Raw genomic sequence first — 17,415 nt, 5'->3', positions numbered from 1 at the left:
TACGGCCTATGTCACAGGAGTTAAGTGTGGTTGTCTGGATGGCGCGACTCTTCAGACGTGCTTGCCTTTCATAGATCCGTAGGGAAAATGTTAATGTCGTTTCCGGTGGGCATTTTACAGGGGAAACGTATCCAAGCTTATGATTCTGACACTCGCTTATTTCACTCAAGCTCAGGCCTCCCATCCCTCCACTACAGTGGAATGGCTCACCTCCGTATTTATTAGGGTTGCCTGGTATTTCATGGGGCGATGTTCCATTATTTCTCTCTCAATAGCGGTGTCCTGGGATGAAAGTATTCGTGTCTACCAGAGACTGGGAAGGTGAGCTTATTTGGAAATAGGGTCTTTGCAGCTGTGATCAAGAGGAGGTTAGGCCTGAAACTAATATAGCACTGATTGGTAGTCATACTTCAGCCGAAGGAAAGGTAAGAGGAGGTCTTCCCGGATTTCCCAGCCGGTTCCGGGCTCACACACAGGGAGAGGGCCATGAGCTCCTCCTGGCCGGCCACCGCCAGCAGCTGGGAGAGGTCTGGAACAGATTCTCTCTGGGAGCCCAGAAGGAAGTAACCCCACCCACACCACCATTTCCGACTTCCAGCTTTAGGAATGAGCCTATCTGTTTCCGTTGTTTTCAGCTGCCCAGTTTGTGGTACTTTGTTACTAGGTGGTTTATAGTAGGAAACAGTGCAGTAGAGGGGAAGAACAGTACTCATGGCTTAAAGGTGAAGAGAAAAAAACTTCAGGAAGGACCAGGGACAAGCAAATAAAAGTTCAAAACTCAGAGTGTTCAACAGCCGGGGCTCCGGGGCTTGGGTTCAGATCCTGACCTCACGCTTCCTAGCTACGTGACCTTGCTCAGCCTCACTGAGCTCAGCTTCTCTGAGTGAGTCTCAGTTTCTCTATCTGCAGAATGGGATGATGATCGTGCCTATCCCACGGGGCTATTATAAAAATAATGAGGTTTAAGCAAACACCTGCTTTCTTTGGTTTTGTAGCAGAACGTATGCTGTTCCTCTCTTGTTCTCCCTCAGTGGCCCTGCCAGGCGGCTCTAGGCTCTTGGTTCATCACACCCTCACTCTGTGACCCATGCTGCTAGTTGTCCCCTTTCTCATCTGTATTTGGGGCTGCGGCGAGGGCTTGTTTGCCGGGACTACGAACGCTCTGGGAATGAGTAGTTCGGAGGCTGAAGGTCGGGGCCGTGTCTGACGAACTAGCTCCAGTGTGGAGAGATCCAGGCTCTGTCCGCCTGTCCACATCACTAAGTGCTGGGAGAGAAGCATCGGGGGAGGACAGGCCTCCCGGGGGCAGTCCCCCTGGTCCTGGGGCTCTGGGGCTTTGGAGCAGGTGCTGGGGTGCCGGCCTAGCTCTGCCCTCCAGGGCGCCTCCCCTCCCGGGCCCTGGCCGTGTGCGAGGCCGTGCGAGGGAGATGAGAGAAAGCTTGGCTCCACCTGTCCTCACCTCCTGTCTCTGCAGGGCTCTCGCTTCTGCTGTTATGCCCTGGGGTCCACGCTTCTCTCTTGTTCAGGCATTTCTCTGCTGCTAATTGTTTCTAATCCGTTTTGACAGAAACCGGATGAATTAAATTCATTCACTCATGCAGAGTCTTTAGCAGGGGTGTGGCACATCGTAAGTGCTCAGTAAATGTCAGCGACCTCCCTAATCGGCTGGCATTCACGGATCACTCTGAGCCCTGGGCTGGCAGCGTCCAGGCCACCTGGCTGGCTCTGCCTTCCTGTTGGTGGAGGCGGCTTTGCTCCGAGGCCACGGCTTCTAAGACTCCGTGAGGGATGGATGTAGGCAAATCTTGGGGGTAGTTTTCAACCCTAAAATCCTAAAGCGAGGGAGGCCTTCCGCACTTATTCCGACGACTTCTCACTTGGAGGAGCTCGGTGTCTCCAAACCCGCAAACCGCCATCGCCCCACTGGCCAGGCGTTCGGGCAGTTGGTGGAGAGGGAGTTGTTTGCCTCGTGAAAGCAGCTGGGGGTGGAGAAAAGCGCCTTTACCATCTCGTTGCCAAGACAAGCGACGCGGATGTAAAACAGTCCATTCATGACACAGGGGCTGGGGCAACAGAGGGCACCCGGCCAGTAGCAGAACCAGAGTGCGGGTGTGTGCACGTGGGGGTGCGTGTGCAAACTACAAGCCGGCCACGTGGGCAGGGGCCAGGCGGGCAAGGTGTGGCAACTTGCGCCGCATTTCACTTTAATTCTGGGCGCACAAGGAAACCAGGGAAATGCTTCCGGTGGAGGGGTGGGCAAGACTGTTCGGGTGTGACCCAGACAGATTTGCACTGTGAGAGACTCACCCCACTGCTGGCAGGACTGACCCAGGCTGGTTGCCTTGAAGGGCAGACAGAAGCCTGTTGCCTCAGACACTTGTCCCCCGGCCTGGAAAAAAATTGCGGGTTGGGGCTTTGCCTGACAGCTTTTTAAAAATAATAGCATGAATGATCTATCACGAGGAACATGATATACAATTTAAAGCATAGCCTTTAGCTCTGTGTCTTAGTGCGAGTATAACAGAACACCACAGACAGGGGTGGGAGTAGGGGTGGGGTGCTTAAACAGCAGAGATTTATTTCTCAGAGTTCTGGGGGCTGCAAGGCCAAGGTCAGGGTGCCGGCACATTTGGTGTCTTGTGACACGCCGCCACACCCCCCCAACCTGTTCCACGGATGGCCTCTTCTCGCTGTGTCCTCACTTGGTGGGAAGGTGAGAGAGCTCTCTGGGGTCCCCTCTGTAAAAGCACTCAGCCCACCACGGGGCTCCACCCTTCTGATCTGGTCACCTCCCCAAGGCCCCATCTCCGGACACCATCACACTGGGGGTGAGGACTTGAACACAAGGATTTGGGGGAACGAAAACATTCTGTCCATAACACTTAGGCTTACAAACTTTTTTGTTTCAGTGCATCGATTTATGGATTCCTTTTTTCTCTGATGCAAAATAATTCATGCTCACCGTAAAAAAAGGAATCATTATAGTTATACATGTGATGTAGAAGGGGGGGGGTCCACCCTATGCTTTACTTTCCAGAAATACATTTCCTTCTGGATATTCAGTTTATATACCAACTTGCATTATGATGATGATGATGATGTTTTTTTGTTTTTGTTTTTGTTTTTTTACCAAAATGGGATGTTTTGTTCTGCAATAGATGATTCAGCTGAGGCTTCTCTCCACATCGGTGACCTGGAGCCTGGCAGCATCACTGGAGGGTTAGGAATGTAGTAACATCCACAGCCCTTCCCAGACCCACTGAGTCAGAATCTGCATTCAGCAGCCTCCAGGGTGATTCTTGGCATGGTAACATCCGAGTATCGATTCTGGATCCTCCACTCTTTCCAGTGGCTCGATGGGCATAATTTTTGTAACCAATCTGCTAATGAGGAATATTTGATTGCTTCCTGTTAAGGACACATTTTTTGCACTATTAAAAATGCTGTAGTGAACATTGTGTGTGTGTGTGTGTGTGTGTGTGTGTGTGTGTGTCTGCAGGACTGTGCACGTTCCATAGATTGTCATCCTAGAAATTGCTTAGAGAAAGTATACACACGTGTTTTAAAAATTCACAGATAAATGGGTCACCTGGGTGGCTCAGATCATGATCTCGCAGTTCATGAGTTCAAGCCCCGCGTCGGGCTCTGTGCTGACGGCTCAGAGCCTGGAGCCTGCTTCGGATTCTGTGTCTCCCTCTCTCTGCCCCTCCCCTGCTCATGCTCTGTCTCTCTCTGTATGCCAAAAATAAATAAATATGTAAAAAAATTTAAAAATTCACAGTGCCAAATTTGCAACCCCAAAGCTGGGCCGGACTGTGCTGCAGCCGAGAGTGTGAGCACCTGTGCCCCCCGCCTCCTTCACCGACGCCTCTGGGGTTTCCTCTTTGCCATCTGGTAGGTGAAAGGTCAGCATGCAGAGAGGCCCTCGGCTGCAAGGTCAAGGTCAAATGCACCTCCCTTCTTCTGCCTCCTGCTACTAAACGGCAGCCCAGACTTCTCCCCCAGCATCCATGCCGTAGCCCCTGATGGAGAACGTTGGGCCAGACCCAGAGCCTTCTCCCCATCCTTGAAGCCGCTGTGCTGCACAGGCCCCAGCATCTCCTCCCTCTGACTCTCTCCAGTCCACCGGCTGCCAGAGCGTTCGCTCTAGACCTAAATCTCCCTTTGCCGTTCCCCTGTGTAAGATCTTTCATGGCTCCCTGAAGAACCAAGTTCAAAGCCTGGCCTTTCAGCCCATTTGGGTCTCCCTGATCCCAGCCCCCCGGCCTCTCTTCTCCACATGTCCCAGGTTTGGCAGGACGCTCCGTCTTGAGCCTCTCTGTCTACCCTCTGGCTGGAGTGCCCCTTTCTGCTTGATCACCCCCGCTTTGCCCAGAGACAGCTTCCTGCCTCCCTTTACCACTCCTACTCCACCCCTTACCCTCTTCTGTGCTCACCCCTGTCTCCCAGACTGGAGGGGAGAGCTCAGATTCTGTCTTCTTCAACTTTCTGCAGCCATGTTTCTACCTCCAGGACCTACTTGTAGTCCTGGCCGGCAGCAGGCACTCACTCACTTGCTGGGCAAAATGCACGACCGAGTGGGCTCCCTGGGACGCCCAAGTGCAATCACATGGGGGCAAAAAGGAACTTTGAGAGCCAGCGTCCTCAGTCTTTTCCTTCTGCTATATTAATTCGTGATGGAACGGCCGAGCCAAGAGCCACGGGTCCAGCTTTCCTCTTGACAGAACTCAGACAGCACCGGGCTGCAGCAGCCGGGTCAGATTGGACGTGGAAGAGGGCACCTCCACGGGAGAGGCTTCCGGTGCACCGTGGCTCTGAGCTGCGGGGTGTCCACAGGGCCTTGAGTGTCGCGTTCGTTAGCGGTTAGCCGCAGGGTAAGCGGCCATCTGACACCACTCATCAGATGACGAAGGAGCTGTCCCGAGTCACGGACTTGCGCTGACATCTCTCGTGCAGCAAAGAAAAGGAACAAAAGCCACGGTTCTATGTTGCGGTTTTCAGTATTTTTAGTTTACAAGCCAACTGTTTATCACATTAAGACACTGATCTATAAATAAATTTGAAAGCAGTGATACATCTGGGCCTTTGCCGGCTTCAAGTTGAGGCAATGATCTGTAGATATATTTGTCTGTGTCATCGATCCCTTTATTATTAACGCCGTGGCTTTCGTCCTGGTTATCAATCACATTCCTGATTACCAAAGTCCTTATCAAACCTCCGTTCCCGGGGGCGGGCCCTGGAGGTCAGCTCTTGCGTTTGAGTAACGTGAAGCCACCTCTGCTTGTGGCTGTATTTCGGAGGCGTCATTGGTTTTCATTAGCAAAGCGTGTTCTTTCTGAGGCTCTCCCCGGGTTCAGGGTTCTCCTGGGTCAGGAGATGCTTCCCGGTCTGCAGCATGTGGCACCTGCACGCTCTGGGATTAGAGCACTCACGGCTTCCGCGGGCGCTTTCCCCTCTCCGCAGAAGCTACGCCGAGTTCGCTAGTTGTGTAGGGTTTCTCACTGCCGTCTTTGGTTTGCTGTTTATCATCAGTCTCGAGTCCCTGCGGGGGCCACCACACCCGTGTTTGTTTCCGTTCAGCGTTCCCGCACGAGCCCAAGGATCCCGACGCGCTGTTTGCCGTTTGCCATGCTTCCAGCCCGCAGTATGACCCAGGACGTCTGTCTCCACGTGTCCTGGTGAAACTCTCAGCTTCCCACACGGCTGCTTGATCTTGTTCACACTGCATCTTGCTTACGCCAGAGCAAACGAATACAAGTTGGATTTTTTTTTTGAAACATTTACTTCTTTTTGAGAGAGAGAGACAGAGCGTGAGCCGGGGAGGAACAGAGAGAGAGAGAGAGGGAGACACAGAATCCAAAGCAGGCTCCAGGCTCCGAGCTGGCAGCCCAGAGCCTGACACGGGGCTCGAACTCACGAACCGTGAGATCGTGACCTGAGCCGAAGTCTGATGCTTAACTGAGCCACCCAGGCGCCCCTACACTTCGGATTTTGAAGTAAAAATGTTCAATTAGCATAAAATTCTACTTAGTGTCATCACTGGCTAAGGTGACCAACCCTTTAATATCGCTCAGATCACAGGCTAAATTTAAACATGGTCTTCTCCATTCAGAAACTCTGGCAACGTAACGGGCATGTATATTTTGCTGTTTTCTGAGTGGATACAGTTTTTCTTACAAGAAGTTCAATGTACAAATTTCAGAAAATATCAAAAAGTTAGAAATGTAAGAAGAGGTTCTTGTCGGTGCCCCTGTGTCCTCCACATGGCACCTGCCGAGGATCTCCTGGAACAAGTGTCTTTCTCTGGTCCGGCCAGGGGCAGGGAGGAGAGCCACGGACAGAGAGCTGGTACTCCTGGGAGCATTAAAATCCTTGACTCAAGGTTTGCTTCTGGAAGAATTCAACGTAACACAGCAGTTAAAAAATAAATAAATAAAAATCCTAGGAAGAATAACAGAGCAATTATTTAGAAGTAACCAGTATAGAAAACTCTTCCTCTTTCTAAACCCAAATTTGGTTGTCTCCTTGTTCAGCACAGAACTCTTTCTTACGCACACAGACACACACACGCACACACAAACATTTTTGGGGGAAAATGGGGGGATCACATTGCACTGTTTAGTTTCCCTGAAGTCCTTGCTGTGCCGGGAGGGCTGTGAAGGTGACAGCTTGTGAGGATGGCAGAAGCAGAGGACAGTGTCCCCAGAGACCAGCAGGTCGCAGGCAGGTGGCTTCGCTCTATGGTTCTGGGGCTGCTTCTTGCCCTGCCATCCCCCAAACCAGCAACCCCATCTTGCTACTCACCCGCCCCTCGGCCCTTTCTCCTGGGCACGCCTTTCCACGCAGCTAGCCCCAGCCACACACGACCTCTGTGTTCTGACACGGGCCTTCCTCCTCTCAGTCAGGATTCCCTGGCACCCTCTCTAGGCGCCTTCCTCCTGGTGGTCGAGCCTCCATGGTGGCCCGTGCCTAGTGTTCATGGTTTTATCCGAAGAAGAGGACCGGGGTCACTTGTTTGATTTCCAGGGCCTGGCATAAAGGTCTTTAGAAAACAGCTATCTGTCGGTTGCTTAGTATATGTGCGGCCAAAGCGAGCACTCTGTCGGTGGCTTCAAGTGGAGGTTTTACAACAGCAGAGTTGGGGGCCCTGGTCTAGTCGTTTGGGTTTTGAGGTTCATATAGGACATTGTGGGCTCACTTTGGTTATTTTAATTATTCACACTGCAACATACTCAGTTCTTTGGAGAATCTTACTTAAAAAAATTTTTTTTAATGCTTATTTATGTTTGAGGGAGAGAGAGAGTGGGGGACAGGAGAGAGAGAGTGGGGACAGAGGATCCGAAGCAGGCTTTACACTGATAGCAGTGAGCCTGATGCTGGGCTCGAACTCACGAACTGCGAGATCATGACCTGCGCCCAAGTTGGACACTTAACTGACTGAGCCACCCAGGAGCCCCTCTTTGGGGAATTTTAATGGGCTCTTTAAAAATTGTTTGTAGGTCTTGTACTCAAGTCTTTTTTAAGTTTATTTATTTTGAGATAGAGTGTGAGTGAGCCGGGGAGGGGCAGAGAGAGAGGGGGAGAAAGAATCCCAAGGAGGCTCTGTGCTGTCAGTGCAGAGCCTGATGTGGGGCTCAATCCCATGAACCATGAGATCATGACCTGAACTGAAATCAAGTCAGACACTTTTCAGAAAAAGCATTTGACAAAATATGCATCTTTTCGTGATAAAAATCCTCAAGAAAGTAGGGGTAGAATGAATATACCTCAAGATCATAAAGGCCATATATGAAAAGCCCAGAGCTAATATCATCCTCAATGGGGAAAAACTGAGAACTTTCCCCCTAAGGTCAGGAACATGACAAGGATGTACATTCTCACCATTGTTATTCATCATAGTGCTGGAAGTCCTAGCCTCAGCAATCAGACAACACAAAGAAATAAAAGGCATCCAAATTGTCAAAGAAGTCATGCTTTCACTCTTCACAGATGACATGATACTCTACGTGGAAAACCCAAAAGATTCCACCAAAATGCTGCTGGACTGATCCATGAACTCAGCAAATTTGCAGGATATAAAATCAATGTACAGAAATCGGCTTCATTTCTATACATCAATAATGAAGGAGAACAGAAAGGGAATCAAGGAATCGATCCCACTTACAACTGCACCAAAACCCATAAAATACTTAGGAATAAACCTAACCAAAGACGTGAAAGATCTATACACTGAAAACTATAGAAAGCTTATGCAAGGAATTGAAGAAGGCACAAAGAAATGGAAAAATATTCCATGCTCATGGGTCAGAAGAACAAATATTGTTAAAATGTCGATACTACCCAAAGCAATCTACATATTCAATGCAATCCCTATCAAAATAGCACCACCGTTCTTCACAGAGCTAGAACAAACAATCTTAAAATTTGTATGGAACCAGAAAAGACCCCGAGTAGCCAGAGCGATCCTGATAAATAAAACCAAAGCAGGAGGCATCACAATCCCGGACTTTAAGCTGTATCACAAAGCTGTAATCATCAAGACAGTAAGGTACTGGCACAAGAACAGACACTCAGATTAATGGAACAGAAATACAAAACCCAGAAATGGACCCACAGACGTATGGCCAACTAATCTTTGACAAAGCAGGAAAGAGTATCCATTGGAATAAACACAGTCTCTTCAGCAAGTGGTGCTGGGAAAACTGGACAGCGACATGCAGAAGAATGAACCTGGACCACTTTCTTACACCAAACACAAAAATAAACTCAAAATGGATGAAAGACCTAAATGTACGACAGGAAGCCATCAAAATCCTTGAGGAGAAAGCAGGCAATAACCTCTTTGATCTTGGCCGTGGCAACTTCTTACTCAACACGTCTCCGGAGGCAAGGGAAACAAAAGCAAAAATGAACTATTGGGACCTCATCAAAATAAAAAGCTTCTGCACAGCAAAGGAACCAATCAGCAAAACTAAAAGGCAACTGATGGAATGGGAGAAGATATTTGCAAACGACATATCAGATAAGGGGTTAATATCCAAAATCTATAAAGAACTTATCAAACTCAACACTCAAAAAACAAATAATCCGGTGGAGAAATGGGCAGAAGACATGAATAGACAATTCTCCAAAGAAGACATCCAGATGGCCAACTGACGCATGAAAAAATGCTCAACATCACTCATCATCAGCGAAATACAAATCAAAACCACAATGAGATACCACCTTACACCTGTCAGAATGGCAAACATTAACAACTCAGGCAACAACAGATGTTGGCAAGGATGTGGAGAAAGAGGAGCCCTTTTGCCCTGCTGGTGGGAATGCAAGCCTGTGCAGCCACTCTGGAAAACAGTGTGGAGGTGCCCCAAAAAGTTAAAAATAGAACTACCCTACGGCCCAGCAATTACACTACTAGGTATTTATCCAAAGGATACAAAAATGCTGATTTGAAGGGGCACATGCACCCCAATGTTTACAGCAGTCCTATCGACAATAGTCAAATTATGGAAAGAGCCCAAATGTCCATCAACTGATGAATGGATAAAGAGATGTGGTATGTATATACAATGGAATAGTACTTGGCGATGAAAAAGAATGAAATGTCGCCATTTGCAACTACATGGATGGAGTTGGAGGCTATTATGCTAAGCGAAATAAGGCAGTCAAAGACAAGTATCATGTGATTTCATTCCTATGTGGAATTTAAGATACAAAAAAGATGAACACAAGGTAAGAAAAAATAATATAAAAACAGAGAGGGACAAACCATAAGAGACTCTTGAATACAGAAAACAAACTGAGGGCTCCTGGCAGGGTGTTGGGTGGGGGGATGGGCTAGATGGGTGATGGGCATTAAGGAGGGCACTTGTTGGGATGAGCACTGGGTGTTATATGTAAGTGATGACTCATTAAATCCTATATATAATAATACACATAGTATTAATTTTACACTATATGTTAACTAACTTGGATTTAAATAACAAACAAAAAAAGAGTCAGACTTAACCGAATGAACCACCCAGGAGCCCCTGTTGGTCTTGTACTAAAGTCTTGTACTAATGATATTTAGGACAAAATGAGCTCGCATAGAACTTAATATTTCTGAGTTAAAAAGAATGGCTAACATTTATTGCACGTTTGCCATGAATCAGGCCCTATTCTGAACTTTTTAGAAATATCAATTCATGAGTTTCGCCCCGGGATCCCAGCAGCCGCTGTGCAAGTGGAGGGGGGTGGCCGACTGGGCTGCCTGGCTTTGCTGGGCGGGGAGGCAGGCAGTTTCCTCCTGCAGGAGAGGAAGGTGCTGATGTGTCTATCCTCTGACCCAAGTGCATCAAATAAGCACAAATGTTTCTGTTCTTGCCGGTAGAAAGGGCCCCTTTAAAAACACTTGCTGTTTCATTCACCCTGGGCGCTGTTGCTATGAAGCATCTTTCTTATGCAGTGTCTGTAACATTCGGTAAACTGTATTTCGGAGGGGAGGGGAGGGGATGGAGACAAAGAAATAGTAACTACAGTAGAAAACCAATGTCTCTCACCTGACAAGCAATTTTATTGGAGGTTGGATCACACAGTGCGGGAGAAGTGGGAATAGCGTAGACACAATAATTTTCTTATTAGCACAAAGTAAATCTTTAGCACTAGTCAGACGGGGCCTACACACTAGCTTTTAAATTAGCTGTGTTTTAAATAGCATGGTTTAAAAATACACAACAATAAATCTGGAGGCCATTGTAAATCAAGGTCGCACATTACCGAACCTTGCGTCTCCTTTGTGAAATGCATGATTCATCTTTCCGTTGCCAGGAAAATGATTCTTCCTGTTTGGGGGATGGCGTGTGGGTCCCAGAGGCCCCTCACTTTGGGGACTCACTTTTAGGCCCTGCATTCACGGGGCCATTTTTACCGGATTTCGAGGGAGAACAGCTACCCTGAGACACAACTGGTTCTTCTGCCTTCTCTCCGGTCCACCGGCACGAGCAGATTTTCGCCGTGATCAAGGCATTTTTCTGATCACAGACTCTGTACCGCCTCTAGAATTTTGTCAAGTTGAACCCCAACAACTCGAGAGGAAACATCTCCGGCGTCTACTGGGGGAGGGGAAAGAAGACAGCCTATCTGTGGTTGGTGCAGGCCAGTAGTTCCATCAGACTTTAACCTGGAAAATGAAGCAAGTCTCATATCTCACTGGTCAACTGGTTTTCCCAAGAAAATAAATAGAAAACAAATTCTTTTATTCGGGTAAATTGTATATTCAATACTGGCATTACGGGAATGCTTTCGTCTTCAACGAGTGAGTGTTCACTTGTACTTTATAGAGCAGCTGGTTGGGAATATTGTAGAACTTTTTACAGCCTTTATTGATCTGTTTCTGGCATATGAATCCCTAGACAGGAACTGTCTCTGGGCGAGATTTTATGACCTTAGTATAGATCCAAAGCTTTTAATGCACCTTTTGCCTTTATCATAATGTCACTGAGAAAATCGGAGTGGGCTGGATTGGCCTTCTGACATAAAAGTCTATGTTTAATTATGTGGCGATGGCTCTGTTTTACACAGCCCCCACGTGTAAAGATTTTAGAAACCTTCCTAGCCTATGTGGTCACGTGGCCTCTGAAATTAAATAAACAGGAGACGCTCTTCTGGGTTGATAACGTAGAGCTACCGTTGTGTCCCCAGCAAGCCTCGGGAAACAACTGAATCCATTGCGTTGGGTATTGTTAAGAGAAACAGCAAAATATCCAGCCAACATCAAAACAGTCGTTCTTATCAAACTAACTCTGGCATCTGATTGGATAATACTGTTTAAACAAGTTTACCGAACAGACTAGCTCATTTGGTCATTTGGTGGACCCACTGGTACACCTTTCCAGAAGACTTACTGAGTTCTTTTATGACAGAAGAGACGTCCTTAAAATATTCTTTAACAAAGCCTTAAATGCGGTAGGAAATACAAGGCTGAATGCTGGGCTCCATTCTGTTGCTCGGTGACCGTCACCTGGCACTCCACTTAACGGGATGGAATGATGGCACCGTTCTTGGTACTTGTTGGATATTTAAAGAAACCTCCAGTCGCTTTTTTGAAAAATAGTTTGGTAGCTCAACAATCCTACTCCATGGGAAGTAGGCTGAGCTTCCATGGCTGTGCTTCACGAGGACAGCAACATAAATCAGGGCTTTTAACATTTACAGCCCAACCTTGGTCTTGCTGTCTGAATACCGATACTTGGCTTGCTGGCATCTAAAACACACGAATCTCGGGGAAGTTGGGTGGCTCAGTCGGTTGAGCGCTGGGCTTAGGTCACGATCTCACGGTTGGTTGGTTCGGGTCCCATGTCCGGCTCTGTGCTGACAGCTTGGAGCCCAGAGCCTGCTTCGGATTCTGTGTCTCCCTCTCTTTCTGCCCCTCCCCCGCTCACACTCTGTCCATCCCTCTCTCAAAGGGAAATATTAAAAAAAAAAAAAAACCCGAAAAACACATATATATGTGCATACATAACACGTGTGTTGATGTGTCTACAAACACACTGTACTTTTCTCATTTTTTATTTTCATTTATTTATTAGAGAAAGAGAGAGAGAGAGAAAGGTGAGGGGAAGAGGACGAGAAAGAGAGAATCCCAAGCAGGCTCCACGCTCGGCCAACACAGGGCCTGATCCCATGACCCTGGGACCATGACCTGAGCCAAAATCAAGAGTCAGTCGCTCAATCGACTGAGCCACCCAGGCGCCCCACACTGTGTGCATTTTTAATTGAACTGGGACCATAGGTACATATGGCTTTTTCCTTCCCTTTTTCCTGTTTCTCTTCCTCTTTCTCATTCCTATTTCTGGTTTCCTGGAAATGTCCAATCCTTCTCTGTTGACCCTCAAGCTAGGAAAAAGGCGACAGACAGTGTGTTGAGAGAGGGCTTTGTATCTCTGTTGGGGCTCATCCTTGTCAGGCTTCGCTTCAGGGTGGGCGGGCGGGGGATCCAGTGGTGGCAGAAGGGTTTGCTGGTTGCTTTGGAAACATTTCATTTCTCTAGAGAAGAGCCCTCATTAGGAGCCAGGTCCCCGCGCTGTGCATGACAGGGTGTGGGGGTGACGCCATCATACTCCCATCCGAAGGCAGCGTTTCTGAGCTCTGAACCTCTCCCCGGTCCTGTGCCTGAACAGTATACCACCCTTTCCGCTTCTAGTTCCTTGTGTTATTTATTTATGAAAAAAAAAAATTTTTTTTCAGGATTTCTTTCCGGCACTAAATCCTGGCCTTTGTTTTTCTTGGAGATTTACTGCTGCCCATAATCTGACATAATGTCAAAGAAAAAAAAAAAAAAATATATATATATAATGGAAGGAGGGCCTTTAATGACCTGGTTTGAATTACCCCCAAACTTTACTTCTCTTTTCTTTTTTATTCTCAGGAGAGACAATTCATTCGTTGACTCATTATTGACTACTCAGTATTCCAGGTTGAACTGTGTCCCCCGAAAGGCTGTGTTGAAGTCTTAAACCGAGCACCTGTGATTGGAAATAGGGTCTCCCCATGTCATCAAGTTAAGATGAGGTCATCCTCAGTGGGGATGGGCCTTGATCCAATATGACTGGTGTCCTTGTGAGGACAGACAGATGCAGACACACAGGAAGACGGCCCCATGAAGACGGAGTTTACAGGTGAGGGGAGGCCAAGGGGCAACCGTATCCTCCTGGAGCTACTGGAGAGATGTGGGAGTTTCTTTTCTAGAGTCTTCCGAGGGAGCGCAGCCCTACTGAAATTTTTTTTTTTTTTAATTTTTTTTTCAACGTTTTTTTATTTATTTTTGGGACAGAGAGAGACAGAGCATGAACAGGGGAGGGGCAGAGAGAGAGGGAGACACAGAATCGGAAAGAGGCTCCAGGCTCCAAGCTGTCAGCCCAGAGCCTGACGCGGGGCTCGAACTCACGGACCGCGAGATTGTGACCTGGCTGAAGTCGGACGCTTAACCGACTGCGCCACCCAGGCGCCCCCCTACTGAAATTTTTATTTCAGACGTCTGGCCGCCAGAACCGTGAGAGAATGTGTTTCTACTGTTCTAAGCCCCGCCCCCCCCCCCCCCCCCCATGCAGTACTTTGTCCTGGCAGCCCCAGGACACTCACACCTCCTGTGCGCCAGTAGGGATGGAGGTCCAACGGGGGACAGACCTGACTTCCCTGTGTGTCACCGTGCAGATTCCACCCCCCCCCCCCCAACCTTAGCACTGTGCCCGGGGCCCCAGCTCCAGGCTCCGCTTGGGGTGGGTGATGTGGGGCAACCGCGGAGTGGGGGGGGGGGTGCTTGACCGAGCCGCCCTAAGCGGAGGGTCAGTGGCTGTCGTCCTCTCTCACATCCCTGTCCCCCGGGCTGGGTCACTGCCCTCAGGTGCTGCCTCACCCCAGGCTTCCCTACCTCCTTCCCAGTCTTGGGAAATGGCCCTTTTACTAAACTCTCCTCAAAGAACCCAGTTCAAGGTTCCCTTTTGTTTCCTGCTTGGGCTCTGACTCATCCTCCCGCCCTTATGGAATTCACCTTTTAGGGAAGAGATGAAAATCAAGATAAATAAAGTACATTGTATGTCAGTGACAAGCCCTGGGGCAAAAATCAAAGCGTTGAAGGGGCAGCCCCCCCCCCCCCCCCCCGCCTCCCCCCCCCCCCCCCGTGACTTTTACCCTGCGGCCAGAGGAGGCCTCCCGAGAAGATGTTTGGTCTTGACCCTTCTCTCTCTTCCACATCTCCCTGAAGGAAGTGCTGCCTCAGGAGAAGATGTTTGGTCTTGACCCTTCTCTCTCTTCCACATCTCCCTGAAGGAAGTGCTGCCTCAGGAACTTCGGTCTGGGAAAGGCCTGCGTGTTGGAGAGAGGCCAGGAGGCTGGAGGGGCTGCATGGAATGAGCAGAAGTTGAGGCCAGTGAGATACGGTGGTTCTACCACATTCTTTCTGAGGTCGCCAAGTATTGTATTCTAAGGTTGTATCATGTATGTGTTTCTAAAAATGTTTCTTTACTTCTGAGAGAGAGAAGGCAAGCGAGTGCAGGCGGGGAAGGGACAGAGAGGGGAGACAGAGGGTGGGCTCTGTGTTGACAGCAGAGAGCCCGACGCGGGGCTCGAACCCACGAACCGCGAGATCATGACCTGAGCCCGAGTCGGAGGCTTAACCGACTGAGCCACCCAGGCGCCTCATATCGTGTATGTTTGTGACTGGCCCTCTGTCCCGCGTGTAGTGGCTTCCGTGAGGGTTCTGACCACCTCCCTCCTCACTCGCTGGCCACACTTCTGCCGTCGGTAACAAACGCTGGGCTTATCCCTGAGGTCAGTGTCTCCGCGGCTCAGTCTCTCCAAACCCTATGATATAAACCCGTCATGAGGAGTCCTCAGTTGGTTTACTGCAAGGCCTTTTTGAGCCATAGGTTAATATATTAATGAAGACTGTGGCTGTTACCCCGCATTAAATAATGGCTGTGAATGATCGGAAGAAAAACATCTCCGTTGTCCTGCAGAGTGCCAGATGGATTACTCTGCCAAGAGGACTCAAAAATATTACAACCTTTTATTCCTCTGCAGCCCGGACGCGTGCGGATTCATTTCTACGCTATTGCAAAAAAACGCCTCACGACGATTCTGAGCGAAAAACACATTAAATCATCCCGTTAATTATATCGAAACGGCACACTGAGATTTCGTTGCTAATCTAGTTTAAACTTGGCATCTCCAACTCATCCAATATTTTATTTCTATTCAGGTCATATTAGTCAGTTGGGCAAAAGCAGCCATGTTTATTTATCTTATTAGTTTATTTTGGTCAAGTAGCAAATTATGACGGAATTATAATAATTCCTCTATTTATATCTCTCTCTCACAATTACACCCAGACTTGACATTTGACATGTGGTCTCACTGCGGTAGAAATATTAACACGTCCGCAGTGTCCCCACTGCTTTCCCGGAGGAGCATAAGTGGCCCCCAATATTCTGGGTTCTGTGTTTTTCCCTGATTCCTCCCGTTTAGTGTTTTATTTGTGGTATTACGTCCACGTGCAAATAGGTACAAAGGGCCACATATGGTATGACGATGCGCTGTCTAGCTGAACACACAGGTGCGGGCGGGTGCCAGGGCTCTAGTCACAGCTGGCGGACTTCACCTGGCTGGTCCAGGGAGGGCAGGAGGGGCCCAGGCTCCCGGAGCCCCAGGGATGTTTCCTCCTCTCCAGGATTTTCCGGGATGGTGGGGGGAGGGGGGGGGGGGGGGGCGGGGGAGGTGTCAGTCTCATTAACTCAGGAGATGTTTCGTAGTTGGGGTTCAGAACCTCGGTTCCAGCAGAAGACCGACAGGAATCTGCGTGAGGGCACCCGCGGTACTGTTGTCTCATCACGGCTGCCTGAGCCGGAGGGCGGAGGGCAAGGCCCGTCCCCCACTCAGGAGGTGGAAGGGGACCCCTGACTGCAGTAGAACCTTCTGGTGGGAACGACTGAGCGTGCTTCCTGTGGTCACGCTTCTCTCTTCCACAGCACAATGCCAGGTGACAGGTGGCAGTGACTGTCCCAGACTCGGCAGAGCCGGGATCCCCAGGGGAGAGGCGGGGCCAGAGGCAGGACCTGAGACAGAGGCAGGCGAGGGCCCAGGGTGGTCAGGGGCACGTGGGTCCTACCTGTGGGAAACAGCTCACACTGTAGGGCCCAAGCTGCCAAGTCGTGGGTATGGGGAGCCCAGGCCTCACGGAAGTCGCAGAAGGAGTGGGGGCAAGCAAGAGGCGTGCGCGGGGCCCAGAAACACGGGGCTGAGACCACTCCAGCCTTACCAGGGTCCCCTCCAGGCTGCCTCTCGGGGGAAGAGTCCGGACATGCCAGTCTGTAATCTAAGGGGGCGGGCAGGGAGGCCACATGGCGGGGAGCGGACCCTCGTCACAAGACCATGGTGAGTGGGCTCTGGGCTTCAGGGCTGCTTCTCTGCTGTCCGTTTTCTGTTAGCGTCCCCTGTCTGGGCTTCCAGTCCCCCATGTGTCACGACGTCTCTGCTGCTTGACCGCCAGCTTAGCAGAACCCACTGTGCTTTCTGATGGTAGCCCATACTCCTCGGAGCCACCGAGAAGGTCACTGCTCCTGCTCCTGCAAAAGAGGAGATTACGAGCCACTTTCCATGCTGGCTTCTTAGGCAACGGTTTTTAAAATCACAGCTGCAAACAGAGGTAGTCGTCATTATGCAAGGCACCTTCTTTGTAATCACTTAAGATTTTATGCATTTGCAGGTCTGACTATTGCTAAATCAAGGGAGAAATAAGCAAGAAGAATTTTTCTGTACGCGCATGTAAGTGCTCATACATTTTAAATCCTGTTCCGTCAAGCGTTGAGTCCTAGTGATACAGTGCTAATAATGCAGATTTCAACGTGCTTTCCCCAAATTTGGTATTAGCCTGCTATG

The 17,415-nt window shown here is 49.3% G+C and overlaps 2 long non-coding RNA genes across 2 annotated transcripts; both read right to left on the bottom strand.

Moving 5' to 3' along the window:
* Nucleotides 1-6,026: 6,026 nt before the first annotated feature.
* On the bottom strand, nt 6,027-17,095 carry LOC122213060. The gene is made up of 3 exons (XR_006199432.1): nt 16,796-17,095; nt 14,671-14,879; nt 6,027-6,390 (listed from the first exon to the last, which is right to left on the bottom strand). It is a non-coding gene; the product is annotated as an uncharacterized LOC122213060 (long non-coding RNA).
* Nucleotides 10,532-12,008, bottom strand: LOC122213059. The gene is made up of 2 exons (XR_006199431.1): nt 11,886-12,008; nt 10,532-11,161 (listed from the first exon to the last, which is right to left on the bottom strand). It is a non-coding gene; the product is annotated as an uncharacterized LOC122213059 (long non-coding RNA).
* Nucleotides 17,096-17,415: the final 320 nt, after the last annotated feature.

Source organism: Panthera leo, chromosome A2 (genome assembly GCF_018350215.1).
Source record: "Panthera leo isolate Ple1 chromosome A2, P.leo_Ple1_pat1.1, whole genome shotgun sequence".
Lineage (NCBI taxonomy): Eukaryota > Metazoa > Chordata > Mammalia > Carnivora > Felidae > Panthera > Panthera leo.
Note: the sequence above shows the minus strand (reverse complement) of the source record. Positions and strands in the feature narration are given on the sequence as shown.